The 17962-nt window shown below is 46.6% G+C and overlaps 1 long non-coding RNA gene across 1 annotated transcript in view; it reads right to left on the bottom strand.

Moving 5' to 3' along the window:
- Positions 1–889: 889 nt before the first annotated feature.
- Positions 890–17962, bottom strand: part of LOC142436170 (uncharacterized) — a 35567-nt gene continuing 18494 nt past the window's right edge. Inside the window, exon 3 of the long non-coding RNA XR_012781809.1 lies at positions 890–2234. This is a non-coding gene — a long non-coding RNA (uncharacterized LOC142436170). The remainder of the gene's footprint in view (positions 2235–17962) is intronic.

The raw sequence follows: 17962 nt of genomic DNA, 5'->3' as shown, positions 1-17962 counted from the left end.
CAACCTCATAGGACAGAGGAGAACTGCTCTGTGGGCTTCGTGGCTGCAAATCCGTACGGAAGCAGACTGCTCGGTCTTTCTCCTGCAGTGTGGCTGGTGGACTCAAACGGTGTATCTTTGCGGAAGCAGCCCATCCCCCCGGCCCAGTGTTCCAACATGGCTCTTTGATACCTAAATGGTGATCCTTAAGTTTAATTGACTCCTGCTTGGACTCAGACTGGTGGAGACAAGGGGCCAGGGGCACCTCTTCTCGCCCCCTTGCTTTTGCCCGGTCTGGCTGTTCTGACTCCCAGGTGGACCCTACTTGAGGCCATTCTCTCTCCACTCTCTCCCCTCCTCTTGCAGAGCGAGGGAGGTCTTGAGTCAGTGCGTGCCCGGAGGGACCACGTCTGTGGGATTTCTCATCATGCCGCCAGCTCTAGTCACAGGCCAGAAAGCGCTCAGCAAATGTCTCTTCATGTTGCCGCAATCATTGCACCATTGGCCCTTAAGGAAGTGGTTCCCAGGTGGCCCCGGCAGTACCAGCAGCGCTTGGGGGCTTTTAGAAATGGTCCCAACCCCAGCGGTGAGAGTGGCAACACCGGGAGGGGAGGGGGTGTAGAAAGGGGGAACAGATCTCGGGGATCTACGTGTAACCTCCTCTCTGAGGGATGGGCAACAGGAAAGTGGGTGAGGGGAGATGCCGGGACAGTGTAAGACAGGGTAGAGTAATAATTTATAAGTTATTAAGGGTTCGTGAGGGAGCGGGGAGCAGGGAGGGAGGGGGAGGGAAAAAAGGAAAATGAGCTGATTCCAGGAACCCAAGTGGAAGGCAAATTTTGAGAATGATGAGGGCAAAGAATGTATAAGGGTGCTTTACTCAATTGATGTATGTATGGACTGTGATAAGAGTTGTATGAGCCCCAATAAAATTATTTATTTAATAAAAAAAATGGTCCCAACCCAGACCTAAACCCAAAGCAAACCAGTTGCCATGGAGCGGATTTGGACTCACGGAGGCCCACTGCATTGCAGAGAGTTTTCAAAGCTCCGACCTTTGGGAAACACATTGCCAGGCCTTTCTTCCTAGACACCCTTTGGGTGGGTTCAAGCCATCAATTTTTCAGTTAGCAGCAGAAAATGACAGAAGAAATGGAGGCGTTTGTCACTTCATGGACCTTTCTGTGCCCTGAGGAATACAGACACTTAAGTCAGCCTCTATAATCCCGTATGCAATAAGTGTTATTTTAGGGCAAGCCCAGAGGGATGCCCCCAGAAGCCAAGCTTGGAACAACAAGGAGGGCTTCCAGGAGAAAGCAGCCTCTGCGGAGACCTCAAGGTAGAGTTTGAATGAATCAAGGGAGGAGTCGAGGGGGCAGGTACCTTTCATCATTAAGCACTTGTGCCAGTCTCTGCTTGAGTATTTTAGCGATGTCTCATTTAATCCTTGCACCATCTTTGATGTAAAGACTACTGTTGTGTCCATTATACAGACAGGGTCACTGAGACTTAGCAACACCAAGTCATTTGCCTAAAGCGCCCTGGTGGTGTTACGTATTGGCTGCTAACCTCCAGGTCAGTAGTTTGAAGCCACCAGCCGTTCTTGGAGAGAAAGATGAAACTTTTTACTCTTGTAATGACTTACAGTCCTGGACTCCCACGGGGGGCAATTCTAGCCTGTCTTTTGGCCCTGACGTCACGCTGTGAGTTTGGTTTGGGTTTGAGAGAGCTCACAGCTAGGAAATGCTGGCGGAGGGCTTTGGGTCCAGTTTCGTGGGCTTTTGAACCCATGAGCCACTCCTGTAGAAAAAGAGTCTGGCTGCTGCTCTCTGGATTTTCAGTCTCAGGAAAGAGAGCTTCTTTGGGCTCTCCACTGAGACATGAGGAACCAGAGGTGACTTGGTAGCAGTGGGTTTTGTTTCTGTGGACAACGCAGCCTGAAAGGCTATTGTTTTTCGAGGGCAATTTTATTTTCCCTCTTATGGGACACTGCATTGGTGGTAGAATAAGTTAAGAGAAGGCCATTGTGTTTTGCTTTTCTCTGCTGTAAAGAAAAGAGAAGGCCAAGTCTGGCTTTTATAGCCCTTGGCCCTCCACCCAGGCACACGTTCATCTCAACCACACGTTCATCGGGTCGCCGTCTAGTAGATTCCGTCTCATGAGGAAGCCTGTGTGTCTAGAGCAGAATCGTTCCGGAGGGCTTTCAAGACTGGGACTTCTCCGGAGCAGAGCGCCAGGCCTTTCTTCTGAACCACCTGTGGGTAGGATCAAATCATCACATCAACCTTGCCCGTACATCAATTGCACCTCTTAGGGATTCCAGAGGAAAGCTAGGACCTTCCATTTCTCCTGCCGGGAGGCCTCTGCAGACCCACAGCTGCTGTGGCCGTGTGCTGTCACGCTGGCCACCCCCTCAGAGGGACCTGATAGAAACAGAGTACACTGCCCGGAAGGTTTCCAAGGTTGTAGCCTACAGAGGAGACTCCGCCTATCCACCCCCTCCTCCCTGAGGCCCAGTAGTGGGTTCAAACTGCCTACCTACCCCTGGGCCACCAAGCCTCCTTTGGCTGAAAGTGACTGGGGAGCCATTGTTTCCCCTGGTTTACGCAGTCCCAGGGGAGGAGAAGTGGGAGGAACTAAGTGGCAGAGGTGGGTTTTCTGAGAGAAGGTGATGGAGATCTTAGGATGTCACCAAGAGGACCTACGCCTCATGCCCTTGCTGTACTTGAGAGATTGACTGCTGGACCCCGGCATGGCTCTGCAGGCCTAAATTCATGGGACCGAGCACTGGGACTTCAGGCGCTGGTCATGGGCACCTTAGCCGCAGCCAGTGAGAGTTTGAGGCTACTGGGACTGCTGAGAAGTTATTGTGGGCTAGTGCGTCCCAGACACTGCTGGGGCTGGGGGTGTACAGCAGCACCAATAAAGGTTCAGATTAAAGACCCCAGACAGATGGAGTGGGGCGGGGGTGGGGGGAGCCCACCTTAGATTTAGTTAAACTTAAAAAGAAAGCAATGCGATACTTTTGCACACTCCCATTTGTGTGTTAAGATTCCAACCGACGGTAAGTAGTCCCCAGGCTAAGAAGGAGATCGGTCCCTGTCTGTGTCGCCTGGTGGAGTTCGTAGGTGGGTTGGATGGCTGCATAGCTTACTTGGCCTTACTTTTTAGTGCGAGAACAGGAGCCCTGGTGGCGTAGCGGTTCCGTGTTGGGCTCTTGACTACACGGCCGGTGGTTTGAAGCCACCAACTGTTCTGAGGGAGAAAGATAGGACTGTCTATTCCAGTAACAGGCTTGCTCCGAGTTGGCATCAACTGGATGGCAGCGTGTTGGTTTTGTTTTGTGGGTGCAAGACTCTTCTCAATGATTCCAAAGCTGCTCCTGTAGTGAGGGTGATTTGCTGTGAGCAGGGGTGGGTTCAAGGCTCCCTGGGCTCTGAAACCCGCCATCACTCCTGGGGAAAAGAAGAGGGAGTCTGTCTGTCCCTGTTGAGTGTTACAGTGTCAGAATGGAGGCACTGGCACTGAGTTTGCTTTGCTTTTGTGCGTTGTTTCTGGAGGGGGCAATTCAATCGTTTCAAAGTGAGGGCGACTCTACTTACCATAAAGTTGCACATTAAGGAGCCCTGGTGGTGCAGTCGGTTAAGCCCTAGTGGCAAAGTTGGGCTGCTCGCCAGCAGGTCAGCGGTTTTAACCCTCTGAAGAAGACAGATGTGGCGCTTTGCTCCTGTGGCAATGTACACTCTCAGCAGGCCTCCGGAGCAGTCCTGCTCTGTCCTGTTACCCTGCTGTGTGTCAGGGTCATCTTCCCAGCCCTGCAGTGGGTTGTCTTTTTTTTTTTTAACTCCCCTTTCAAAATCTTCCTCAGAAAAAGCAGGGCAGAAGCCAACTGGAGGCAAAGCTGAAAACACTTCTTTCAGCAGGACAGACAATGGGCCAGGAGCAAAGGAGGAATAAACGGCAGTGTTTTTCTTCTGGCCCGGCCTGTCTGCTGGCTCTGTTTTGTCTCCTGACTACTAATTATGCTTGTCATCTGCATCAGAGGGATGGGGCAGAGATTAACAAGTTAATGTGGGTAAAAGCTCTTGGAGCTCAGTAGATGAAAGGGGATCTAATTAGCCAGGCCAGCAATGACCGCAGGCAGGCAGGCAAGGGCAGACTCTGCCCCGTGTACTCACCAAAGAGCTGGTTAGAGCTCCTGGGAGGGGCTTTGGTAAATTCCACCCAGCCCTCCAGCTCCCAGCGGAGAAGAGTCCACGTTTCCTTATAGCCCTAGAATTTGGGGAGTCTGCCTGACCCAAAACTCAACTGCCATCGAGTGGAGGACAAATCAGCATGACCCAGTGGGACAGGGTAGAACTGCCCCTGTGATTTTTCAAGACTCTGTTTATGCGGGTCAAAAGCCCCACCATTCTCCCGTGAAGCGACTGGTGGTTTCAAACTACCCTGCCAGGACTCCTTGATTCTTCCTGAGTGGAGCGAAATTTTAAAAAAGCAGTACATGTGCCTCCCTAAAAACACAGTGGTTGATGATGCAGAGGGTTGCAAGCTGGCAAGTCAAGGTCAACTGACTCCATGAAAGCTGGTTTGGGATGCGGGTTCAAATGCTACCTCTTCCATGAACTACCTAAGAGGACACAGGCAACGCTCAGAGGAGCAGGTGCCTCATCTGTCCGCGTGGTTTTCATGCCCAAGGAGCTCTGGTGGCAGAGTGGGTTAGGTGTGAGGCTTTAACTCAGAGGTTGGTAGTTTGAACCCGTCAGCTGCTCTGCAGAGAAAGACGAGGTGATCTGATTCGGGAGAAAGGATGGCTTGGAAGCTCTGGAGCAGCGCTACCGTGCCCTCAAAGGTTGTATGAGTCAGAATTAACTACTCGACAGCAGTGGGTTTGGCTGGTTTTACCCCCCCGAAGTTGAAAAGCTTAGATCTGTGTGGAGCACACCTTTCCGGCTGGTGCAGACTCCAACCCCACACAGGAGCGGCAGAGTCGAAGGGCATCCACGGGGTTTTTCAAGGTTGTGACCTTTTGGTAAGCTCATTGTCAGGCTGTTCATTCAAGGTGTCTTTGGTGGGTTCGAATCCTCAACCTTGGCTTAGTAGCGAAGGGCTCAGCCAGTGCTCTGACTCAGGGACTCCTGGCACTGGTGACTGACAAATTGCTTGAGTAGGTTGTGCCTTAGGCTTCTAACAACAAAGTCAGAAGTTTGAAACTGCCAGCTGCTCCCTGAGAAAAAGATGAGGCTTTCTGCTCCTGTAAAGAGTCACAGCCTGGGAAGCCCCTGGGGATCTACTCTGCCCGCTAGGATCATGATGAGTTAGAGGGAGGATTTCAGCAATCCTCATGCAACAAATGCAGGGTGCTCAACAAATACAGCCCAGAAAAGACAGGCCCTGGGGCCCCTTTGGGAGGATGGTTCTGCCTTCCCAGCCTGGCGTGTCAATCAGGTGAGGGCTTCCCAGCACCCAAAAGTTGTTTCTCCTCTTGAAAAGGCATCAGTTGAGAATTTTCCTAAACATTATCCTAACACCTTTCTACAGGTGTGCTTGCCTGAAAGAAAAAGACAGTTGACTCCACTTCGCAAACTGAAAGGGCTAAGTCCAAACAGAAACTCAACACTGCCATCAACTCCACTCTGGCTCCTGGTGGGCCACCCTAGAGGGCAGGGTACAACTGCCCTTCTGGGTTTCTGAGCGGGCAACTCTTTACGAGCATGGAGAGCCTCCTCTTTCTCCTGAGGTGCCGCTGGTTTCTCGAACTGGTAACCTTGTGGTTAGCAGCCAAATGTGTAACCACAAGGCAACCAGGATGGTGCAAATGACTGATGCACTCCTGCTGCAAACTAAGAAGTTCGAAGTTGAAGCCCACTACGGTGCCCGGAACAAAGCGCGCGTGATCTACTTTTGACGAACCAGCCATTGAAAACCCTCTGGAGCCCAGTTCTGCTCCGCGACACATGAGTGAGCCGTGTTTGGATGGCGACTTTAACAATTAGGATTCTTATTTCAAATGCCCTGAGTTCGTCACTAGCCAGTTGAAGCTTTTCAAGTTTAAATGTCAGAGCCAGCGTCTTAGCATTTCCCCTTGGACTCCAGGATGCAGGATCTAAAATTGCTGCTCTACCTGCTATGTAAATGAAGCCCGACTGCAATGGAAGTGGGGGCGGGAAGAGTAGGCCCTCTTCCCGGAGGTTGTGTGAGAAAGATCAGTTCCCACCAGGCCTGTTTCCTTTTCAGCATGTACCACCACTGTCCCACTTGGTGTGAGTATTTGGCTGGTGTCTGTCTCGCCCAGTGGGTAACAACCTTCAGGAGGGCCCCTGGCTGTTGGGTTCCTAGTTAAGTCTGTGGGTCCTGGTGTGTCTGTCCGCACCTGGGCTCCTGGCAGGCAGCCTCTGAGGAAGAAAGAGTCCCGTGAGCCTGGGAATACGCTAAGGGCTCTTTTTGTATGAACCCCATCTGATCCTCGCCCCCAAGCTGAGGTGGATTTGCTTATCAGTCAGTTTCTGCGGGTGAGGGAAATGAGGCTTAGCAAGGTTGTAGTGGGGTTGTGACTTGCCCCAGCTCTACATCTGGGAAGTGGCGGAGGGAGTTCCTGGCTAGTGCAAACAGTTCACACAAGAAGGGCTGCGCCCTGAAAGGTTAGAGATTGAAGTTCAACCAGAGGCACCTCAGAAGAAAGGCCTGGTGATCTGCTTCCCCAAAAAAGCCCCCCAAAATCAGTCATTGGAAAACCATTGTATACTCAGATACACAAACTCCAAACAAAACAAACTCACTGCCTTCGAGCCAACCCTTACTCATCGCGACGCTATGGAACAAGGTAGAATTGCCCCTGTGGGTTTCTAAGATTGTACCTCTGGACAGTGGAAAGCCTATCTCCCCAGGACCGGCTGGGTGTTTGGCCCAATGTGTAACCACTGCACCACAGGGCTCCCTGCTCAGAAACACAGGTGGTGGTCATCCAGATGGAATCTGCTCAGTGGTAGCATTTTTGTCTTGTATTGTTTGTGTTTTCACACTCACAGCGTCTTGCCTAAGAGCATATGTCCAGAACTCAAGAGTCCACCCACCCACAGCCCCTCACTCCACCACAGAGGCCACCGGGATATTTTTGAAGGGCAGAGCTAGGTGGACGTCTGGGTGATGGAGAAGGGGGATGAGGGCGAATGTTTGGGTGTGCAGCCTGTGCCCCACGAGGGTGGGGCATCAGCCGCTCCGCTGCAGAGCTGCTGCAGGAGTAGGATGCCGTGCAGGTGCGTCTCTGTGCAGGATAGCTCAGGGGCCATGGGCAAGGTCCCATGTATATCTGAGTCTCATCTTCTACCGTTATAGAACAGTGATTAAAACCAACCCAGCCAAAGAATCCACCTTGTCACTGGGAGGGGCAAATGAATCTGCTCTCAGTCCCTGAGACCCTGCAGTCCAAGAAAGTTCAAAGCAGCCACTGCAAACCCGAGGAGCACAGGATGGCACTGACTCAGGCCACCCGGAATTGGGGTGTACTGCCTGGCAACTGGCTTGTCTATACCTTTCGTCTTAGAGAAGTTGTGAGCACTGTGAGACTTGCATCCCGTGTGGGAGACCACACAGAGAGGTTTATTGTTGACGGCAGATTTTTGTTTTCATTTTATTTTATTTTTTAAGCAGAGAGGACTTTGCCAACTTCAAAGCAGACTTCTCACCACCCACAGACCCAGGGAGTGTTTGGAACCAGCCTCTAGGCAGGGTAGGGCCAGAACAGAGTCTTAAAGGAAGAGGCCTCATTTTCATGTCTCTGCCAGACCCTGATGCCAGTTTGCTACCAGCTGCCAGCATCTTCCAGTGCTGTCAATAAAAGGGTCGGAAGGGCTCACTATTGTGGATTGAATTGTGTGTGTGTGTGTCCCATGCCCCCCACCCCTTACTCCCTAACCTCCATTTGGGAAAGGGATGTCTTTGTTATGTTAATGAGATGAAATTCATGTAGGGTGTGTCTTAAACAGGATCTCTTTTGAGATATAAAAGAGATTAAAACAAACAATCAAAAGAAGCAGAGCTAGGAGAGACTGCATGCCAAGCCACATGAAGGAGCTCTGGAAGAAGAGCCTTCCCAAGGAGCCGTAGTAGTGCGGTGGTTTATGTGTCAGACTGCTAAATGCAATGTCAGCGGTCTGAGACCACCAGTCACTGATGCTTTCTACTCCTGCAAAGAGCTGTAGTGTTGGGTGAGTCGGAATCTGTTTTGTTTGTTCCAGAGCTAAGAGCAAGAGAGCCTTCCACTAGAGCTGGCATCCTGAATTCTGACTTCTGTCCTCCTGAGCTGTCAGAAAATAAATTTGTTAGAACAGTCTTCTGGCTTTGAGGGTGGACTTTAGTGGAGGCCCAGTGTCCACCTGTCTGTTACCTTGATACTTAGGAGAGAATGGGGGTACTGATCCCCATCCCCCCACCACCAGGGGGACGAGCAGCAGAAATGTGGGTGAAGGGAGACAACGGATTGTGTAAGATATGAAAATAATAATAACCTCTCATTTATCAAGAAGTCACAAGGGCAGATGGGGAAAGGGAGGGAGGGGAAAAAAGAGGAGCTGATACTAAGGGCTCAAGTAGAAAGAAATATTTTGAAAATGATGATGACAACAAATGTACAAATGTGCTTGATATAATGGATGGATGGATGGATGGATGGATGGATGGATGGATGGATAATAAAATGATTTATACAAAAAAGAAATGTGTTTGTCAAAGTGATTCGCTTGTGGCGTTTCTATTACAGCAGCCCCAGATAACTTAAGACTGAAGAATGGGGTCCAAGAGAGGGTGTGTAAGTCGAAGGGACGCCCGAAATGCGGAGGGAGTGTGAGAAGTGGGGAGTATGTGCAGAGGCTGCAAGAGTTTTGAAGTACCTCACAGTGAAAAGCTAGATCGCCTGCAAGAAACTGTGGGTCGACTTATGGGGGGTGAAGACAATTGTTGTGGGGGCGTGGAAGGCCGTGGGAGTACAGAGAAAGCCATCATGGAGAAGGCATATGGCACCATCAACAGAACTTTGCTAGAACTACAGAGGTTAAAGGAGGCTTTACATGCTGGGGTTAAAGGAAAATGGTGAACATGTGATTGGACAATGGAGAATTGGAGATGCTTTAGCATTTAAAAAAAATTTAACAGTTGTATTGACGTATACGGTAATGTATGCACCATACAGTTCAATGTTTTAAACATAGTAAAGAGTTGTGCAGTCATGGGTGACGCTTTTCATGCAGTGGGAAAGCATGTGTCTGTGTCGGCCTGTTAAAATGTTTGATGGAAGGTAGAACTTGTAAGTGATGAACTTGAACATCGGGATGGTGAGATTTCTAAGGAAGATCTTAAGGAAGTCTATGCGCTTGACACGCATAGTGTTACTGGAGGAGACTTAGGGCTCCGAGCCTCCCCATTTCTTGGTTCCTTTCCCATCACAAGAAAGATTTCAGACGGGGCACAACATTTAGACCAGAGTCAGTGAAAGGGCCTGAATTGAAGAGTGCGTTTAGTGAAGGGACTATTTTGGTATCGAACCCCAAGGGGCCCCAAGGGCCTGGTGGACTGGAGAGCTGGGGCTTTGATTGTGCAGATGGTGAGCCTCCCCCCATGGACTGGCTCTCTGGCAAGTCTTCTGCTGTTGCTTAGTTCTTAGTTCTCTGTAGAGGAATGCCTTCTCTTTCCAGGCATGCCTCCCCCTAGTCCCCAGACTTCATGCTGTGCCCTTGTCTCCAGAACCAATTCAGCCATTGTGGGATTGTGTGAAAGTCCTGTCTTTTCCCACAGACCTTCTACTGTCTCCAGTCTCTTCTACTGATAAAGAAATGTGTCTTATCTGCCTTTCACCTTGCTTTGTGCTAGACAGATAGTGGAACTTGTCTCCCCTCTCTTTTTATTGGGATTTCTGCTATCTTCACCTCTTTTCCTAGCTCCATTTTCCATCAAGCTAACAATAGTAAAAAGAAAGAGGAAACGGGGACTTAAAGAAGGAACAGTTCACAATGAAAGCAGAATGCAAAAGATTTGGAAAATTCTATTGTTGAAACTAAGGCCACATATCCTACCTAGAAGGTTCACTCAGGATGTGGCTGCCTCCTTCTCTAAAGAGATTAACTTGTGACCAATGCATCTACCAACCACCACAAGCAGAAACCCCATCAGCTTGAACCGAAGGGAACAGCCAAAGTCCCAAAGGAGAGAATGCTATATTCAACTATGGATGTCTAACACCAGCCCTTTCCTGAGAAGGCCAACTAACCGAAAATAATAGTAATACGAAATAATTTATCAAGGACTCATGAGAGTAGCAGGGTTGTGGAGGGTGAGAAAAAAAGAGGAGCTGATAATAAGAGATCAAGTAGAAAGATAAGGTTAACGGCAACATAGGTACAGGTGTGCTTGATATAATTGATTTATAGATTGCTATAAGATCTGTAAGAGCTGCCAATAAGAAGATTTTTTTTTTTTGAAAAGGAACGCTAGCTTGTCTTGGAATTCCATGGGCAGAAAAAGTGAGCTTGGCCTCCTGTCCTCCAAGCGAAGACAATGGCCCCCCTGCAGCAGCTTGGAGGTCGGTGCTAGGTGCCCTTTGCAGGAGCAAGGCCAGCAGGGCCTTTGGTTTCAAAGGGTAAGACCAAGATCTCTTGCATCTCAATCATCGGGGCCACAGGCTTCTCGGTTTTAAGGAGTTGAATCTTCAATAAGAGTTGGTTCTAGAGTATGGGATTTTGTCATTGAGCTATGCCAAGGGGATTAAGCTACTTGTCAAAGATGGAGCGACAGAGCTGCCATGCCCAGGGGCAAAAGAACAGGGTCTGTGAGGAAGAGGGTCTGGAGTTGCAACTAAAATGGACTAGGACACCAGGTGAATGGAGCTGCCGAAATCCAATGAGTAGAGTTGGCACCACAGTGGGCCTGGAAAGCAGAGCTGCTGTCCAGGGCTGAGGGCTCTCTACCCAGAATCCCGAGTGCGGCCAAGACTCAGCGGCTGAAGGGCAGAGCCATTGCCCAGGCGGTCTCAGAGAAAGAGGCTTATTGTCAAGGATGAGTGCTAATGTAAACGTCTCTGCTAGATTTTCAACTCGCTCGGTGTCCATTGCCTTTTTCCTTCCATTTTTTCCCTGCGTTTGTAATGGGAATGTTTACCTTGTACTGTTTTCCCGTTGTATGTGGGAGTAGACCCCCCCTTCACTGCACCCCCTGCCAAAAAATAAACAAAGAAAAGGCTCTGTTGGGCGGAGCTTTTGTAATATGCATTTTTCCCTCTGGGTGAGCCTCTAGCAACTCGCTGCATTAGTGCGCCCAATGGCATCACCGGGGAAGGTTCACTGGGAAGTTTTTTGTAAAAGTAGTGTCACCCGAACCTTGGTTTTTGTGATGGACAATTTCAGAGAATAGTGTGCAGCTGTGAAATTTTATTTCCCGTTGGGGGTGGTGGTGCCACAGAAACTGTTGTGATGTTGAACACAGCTTACAAGCACAGTGCGATGGGAGAAACTCAAGTGTACGAGTGGTTTTCTTGTTTCAAAAAAGGTGAAATGTTGATGGCTGACAAACCTCGTTCTGGACGTCCATCAACTTCCTGAATGGATGAAAATGTTGACAAAATCCGTGCACGTGTGCTCAAAGGCTGACAATGGGCCATGAAAGAGATGGGGACGTTCTCTAGATTACTTATCTTGGAGTTTGGCTTAGCAAAGTTTACAGAAGATTTGGGAATGCGAAGGGCCGCTGTGAAATGTGTGCCATGGGTTCTGACTGACCCGGAAAAAGAGCTTCCAGTGGACACATGCCGTGCTTTGAAAACACAGCTCAGGAAGGGAACCAGACTGTTTTCCAAGTTCATTACCAATGACGAGACATAATGCTATTCTTACAACCCCCAAAGCAAACATCAATCAAGCCAGTCTAAGACATAACCATCACCTCGCCCCCAAAAGCTCATCAAGTGAAATCAAAGATCAAGATGATGCTCATTTGTTTTTTGGATGTGAGGGGGATAGTGCATTTGGAATTTGTTCCACCAGGCCAGACCGTTAATTAAGCTTTCTATTTAGAGGTTCTGAAAAGATAGCATAACAGTGTGCAGCACAAAAGGCCTGATTTGTGGCAGGTGGGGGACTGGCTTTGTCACCATGACACTGCACCTGCCATCTCAGTGTGACAGTTTTTGGCAAAAAAAAAACAAACAAAACAGCTTGCTTCTCTTGCCCCAGGTACATGACTCACCTGACCTTGCTCCAGGCTACTTCTTTTGGTTTCTGCAAATGCAGAGGGACAGGAAAGGACAGCGATTTGATGACAGAGAAAAGGTGAAGAAAAAAATGAGGGAGGTGCTGTCAGCCATCCAAAAATGTGAGTTTAGAAATGTTTCCAAGAATGGAATCGCAGATTTGACAAATCTATTACATGTAATGAAAAGGACTTTCAAGGTGATAAGGTTGTTTTGTAAAACACAATTAAATACATAGCTTTGAAAAAACATTCCAGGTTATTTTTGGGTATCCCCTCATATTCTGGAAACATCATTTATTGTCAAGATTTCACAGATGAAGAGTAATTTTGCTCCTGGATGAAGCATGCCTACTGCCTATTTGATTTAGAAGATTCAGATGATGAGACTTTGAACTTGGAGTTAATTTAACACTTTTGACATTATATGATGCAATTAATGTGTTTTGCATGTGGCGAGGAATTGACTTTTCAGGAGCCAAAGGGTAGACCATTATAAATTAAATTGTGTCCTCTAAAAATATGTGCTGCAAATCCTAACCTCTCTGCCTATGGTTATAATCCCATTTGAGAATGAGTTGCCTTTGTTTTGTTAATGAGACAGGATTAGTATAGCATGTGTTTTAAGTCAATCTATTTTGAAGTATAAAAGAAATTAAACAAGTCAGTATGAGACGTGGGAGAAGACAAGCTGAAAGGACCTTGTTAAAACGCAGATTCTAATGAAGACTGAGCATGATAGTGGGACAAGAGGAAAGTCAAAGGAGATAGAGGAAAGAGCTAGGAGTCACAGGGCATTTATAGAGGTCTAAATAAAGGCATGAACATATGCAAATATATTCATTTTTGAGGATGGGGAAATCAATCTATGTGCTTATATTTATAGATTTAGTATTAAGGTAGCTGAAGGGCATTGGGCCTCCACTCGAGTAATCCCTCAATGCAAGAATATTTTCTTCTATTATATTGGCATTCTTTGATGCTCACCTTCCCGACACAACCGCTGAAGACAAAGCGGGTGAATAAGTAAATGTGGTGAAGAAAACTGATGGTGCCCGGCTATTAAAATATATAGCATTTGGGGTCTTAAAAGTTTGAATGTAAACAAGCAGCCATCTAGCTCAGAAGCAACAAAGCCCACATGGAAGAAACACAACAGCCTATGTGATCATGAGGTGCCGAAGGGATCAGTTATCAGGCATCAAAGAACAAAAAAATCTTATCATTGTGTGCTCACCTTTCTGATACACCCGCTGAAGACAAATGGGTGCATAAGCAAATGTGGCAAAGAAAGCTGATGGTGCCCAGCTATCAAAAGTTATGGTGTCTGGGGTCTTAAAGGCTTGAAGGTAAACAAGTGGCCATCTAGCTCAGAAGCAACAAAGCCCACATGGAAGAAGCACACCAGCCTGTGCGATCATGAGGTGTCAAAGAGATCAGGTATCAGACATCATCAGAACAAAAAAATCATATCATAGTGAATGAGGGGGTGGGGTGTGGAGTGGAGACCCAAAGCCCATTTGTAGACCACTGGACATCCCTTTACAGAAGGGTCTCGGGGAGGAGACGAGCCAGTCAGGGTGTGATGTAACAATGATTTAGTTCCTAAATGCTTCCTCCTCCCCCACTATCATGATCCCAATTCTACCTTACAAATCTGGCTAGACCAAGAGGATCTGCATGCTACACGGGCACAGATAGGAACTGGAAACACAGGGAATCCAGGCCAGATGATCCCTTCAGGACCAGTGGTGTGAGTGGCGATACTGGGAGGGAATAGGGAAGGTGGGTTTGAAAGGGGGAACCGATTTCAAGGATCTACATGTGACCTCCTCCCCAGGGGACAGACAACAGAAGAGTGGGTAAGGAGAGACATCAGACAGGGAAAGATATGACAAAATAATAATTTATGAATTATCAAGGGTTCATGAGGGAGGGGGATCAGAGAGGGAGGGACAAAATGAGGAGCTGATGCCAGGGGCTTAAGTGGAGACCAAATGTCTTGAGAATGATGAGGGCAATGAATGTACAAATGTGCTTTACACAATTGATGTATGTATGGATTGTGATAAGAGTTATATGAGGCCCTAATAAAATGATTTTTTAAATGCAGATTCTTAGTATCAGTGTATGTGAGGTTGAAAGTCAAATTCTCAGCAAGAGTTCAAACTGGACTGGAACGAACTACTTGGAAGCCCTGCTTTAAACAGACTTAAGTTTAAATCCAGGTTATTTTCCCCACTTGTTAGTGTGGCCATATCACTTCATTGATCTGAGCTTCAGTTTTCTCAGCTTGGAAATGGGTACCCTATTGAGCTAACAAATGAACGAAATGAGACAACATATGCCAGATACCAGGGACTTCATAGTATTTATGTTTTACAGAAAGTACCTCCTCGGAGTATACGACTGTGCTGCCCATGGACTGGGATTAAGGCCTAGCATTTCTGGTTTAGAATGACTTTTCTACTGCTGACTTTGCTCCATAGTTTAATCTTGTTAAAAACAAACAAACAAACAAACAAACAAAAAACAACTGTTAAAATGTAGGATCTGATTCAGTTCAACTAGTGTGGAAATGCAAATTCTCAGCAAGGGATGACACTGAAATAACTCATTCAAGACCCTGGTTGAAAGCCCCTGTCTATCTCATTATGCTACAAGAATTTAAGGAGTGAATGTCTTGTTTATCAGTTTGTCATACTGTGATGAACTTACATTGATGTCACTGGCATTTCACAAACCAGTAGATTTCAGCTGAGTCTCCAGATTAAGAACAGACTGAAAAGAAAAAGGCTGACCAGTTCCTTGGGATGAGGCATGAAAACCTATGAACAGCAGCGAACATTGTCAGACATAGAGCCAGAAAATGAGCCCCTCAGGTCGGAAGCCTTTCAAACTACAACTAGGGAAGGGTGGCTTCCTCACAGTGGATGGAGCAAAGCTTTCAGGACTTCTGTTTGTGGGGGCATGATTCAAAATGAGAAAAAACCGCTGTACGCATCCATTAATAATCGGAACATGAAATGTATAAAGTATGATCTAGGAAAATTGAAAGTCAACAAATCTGAAATGGAACTCATGACGATCAAGTCAACAAATCTGAAATGGACTGGTTTTGACTGCTTTGAGTTGGACAATTGTGCAGGGTACTATGCGGGGCGTAACAAGTTCAAGAGAAATGGCACTGCATTCATCACCAGAAAGAACATGTCAAGGTCTGTCTTGAAGTACACTGCTTCTGTGATAGGATACTAGCTTTACAAGGAAGTCTAGTTAGTACATCTATTATTCACATTTACACGCCAAACACTAAAGCGAGTGATGCAGAAATTAACCAAGTCTACCAACTTCTCCTGTCTGAAATTGCGCAAACATGTAATCAAGATGCACTAATAATTATTGATGACTGGATGCAAAAAGTTAGAAACAAGGTGGAAGGAACAATCGTTGGAAAGCATGGCCCTAGTAAGAGAAACAAAGCCAGAGAATACATTATAGAAATTTGCAAGACCAAGAGTTTTTCATTTCAAATACATTTTTACCATCAACTTAAATAATGACTATATATGTGGACATTGCCTGAGAGAATTCACAGGGATCAGACGGACTATATATGTGGAAAGAGCTGATGGAGCAGCTCAATATCAGCATATCCTAAAGAGGAAGGAACAGGGGCTCACAGTAAAAAGGACCATCCATTGCGTGTAGGTCAGTTCAAGTTGAAATTGAAGAAAATTTTACAAGTTCATGAGAGCCATGATACTAACTTGAGTATATCCCACCTGAATTTTGAAAAAATGTAAAGAACAGAATTCAGCCATTGAACACCAATGACAAAACACTGGACAAGTTGTGGAATGACATCAAGAACATCCTACCTGAAGAAAGCAAAAGGTTGTTAAAAACAACAACAAAAAAAAAGACTAAGGTGGATTTCAGAAGATACTCTGACACTTACTCTTGGACTTAGAGCAACTGGGAGAAATGAAGTACAAGAACTGAGCAGAAACTTTCAAGGGCACCTCCAGACAACAGACTAGAGTATTACAATGAAATGTTCAAAGACACGGAGTTAAAAAGGAAAAACATACTCAGCATATCTCAAGTTCAAAAGGGGAAGAAAAATTCAATCCTTGAGTTGCCATATTAAAGAATTCTATGGCCAAAAAAGCTGAATGATGCAGGGAGTATCACAAGAAGATGAAAGGAACATACAGGATCACTGTATTAAAAAGAAGTAGCTCACCAACGACTCCAAGAGATAGCATATGATTAAGAATCAATGACATGGAAAGATGAAGCGCAAGCTGCACTGAAGGTACAGCCAAAACTAAGGCTGTAGGAATGGATGGAATATCAATCGAAATGTTTCACCAATCTGATGAGCATTCACTTAATCATGGCAAGAAATCTGAAGACTGGCCAGCTACCTCGGAGAGATCCATTTTGTGCCCATTCCAAAGAACAGTGACCCAACAGGATGAGCAAATGACTGAACAAGCGCAGTATCACATGCAAGGACAATTTTGCTGGTGCTAATTCAAACATGGCTGCAGAAGTCCACGGACGGAGCTGCCAAAACTTAAAGCTGGGTTCAGAAGAGGATGTTGGCATGAAGGATATCGCTGCTGCTGTCAGATAGATCACGGCTGAAAGCAGAGACTATCATAAAGGTGTTTGTTTGATTTTTTATTTCCTAGGAAAAGTCAATCAAGTAGGTGGATTAAAACAACTATGGACAACTTTGTGAAGAATAGGAATAGCAGTTCCGCTCATGTGGAGCCCGCACATAGACCACGAGGCAGTCGTTCAAACAGAATAAATGAATAAATACTACAGGTTGAAAACCGGAAAGGTGTGCATCAGGGCTGTATCGCTTCACCATGTGTCTTCAAACTGTGCACTAAGTAAATAATCTGAGAAACTGGACAATATGAAGAAGAACATGCCATCAGGAGTGGAGAAAGGCTTGCGTGCTGAAAGTGAGGATATCTTGAAGCATCTGCTGATGAAGATCAAAGGTCATAGCCCTCTGTTTGAATTACAACTCAATGTAAAGAAACCAAATCCTCACAGCTGGACCAACAGATGTCATGGTAAATGCAGAGAGCTGAAGTTGTCAAAGATTTCATTTGACTTGGATCCACAATCAACACTGAAGGAAGCAGCAGCAGCCAAGAAACCAAGTGACTTATTGCACTGGGCAAATCTGCTGCACAAGACCTCCTTAAAGGCTTCAAGAGCAAAGCTGTCACGTTGAGGAATAAGGTGCACCTGACCCAAGCCAGGGCATTGCCAGTCACCTCAGACAAATATAAAAGGCAGACAACGAAATAAGGAAGACAGCAGAAGACTGGTGCATTTGAATTATGGTATTGAGAAAGAATATTGAAAGTAACACAGACTGCCAAGAGAACAAACAAATCTGTCTTGAGAAGAATATTGTGAGAATGTATTTTAGAATCAAAGTGATGAATATTTCTCATGAACTTTGAATACCTTCCAGAGAGGCCAATCCTTGGGAAAAGACATCATGCTTGGTAAAGGAAAGGGTTAGCGAAAACCATGAAAACTCTCATTGAAATGGATTGAAATGTGCAGCAGTCGGCTCAAATATAACTGTGAAAAAGGCCAGAGGCCGGGCAGTGTTCTGTTCTGTTGTATGTAGGTGTGATGGTTGAGTTTTGTGCCAACTTGCTGTACCTGTGTGAAGGGAGGGATGGAGTCCAAAATCCGAGCACAGCCTGGG

The sequence above is a fragment of the Tenrec ecaudatus genome, chromosome 1, assembly GCF_050624435.1.
Source record: "Tenrec ecaudatus isolate mTenEca1 chromosome 1, mTenEca1.hap1, whole genome shotgun sequence".
Taxonomy (NCBI): Eukaryota; Metazoa; Chordata; class Mammalia; order Afrosoricida; family Tenrecidae; genus Tenrec; species Tenrec ecaudatus.
Note: the sequence above shows the minus strand (reverse complement) of the source record. Positions and strands in the feature narration are given on the sequence as shown.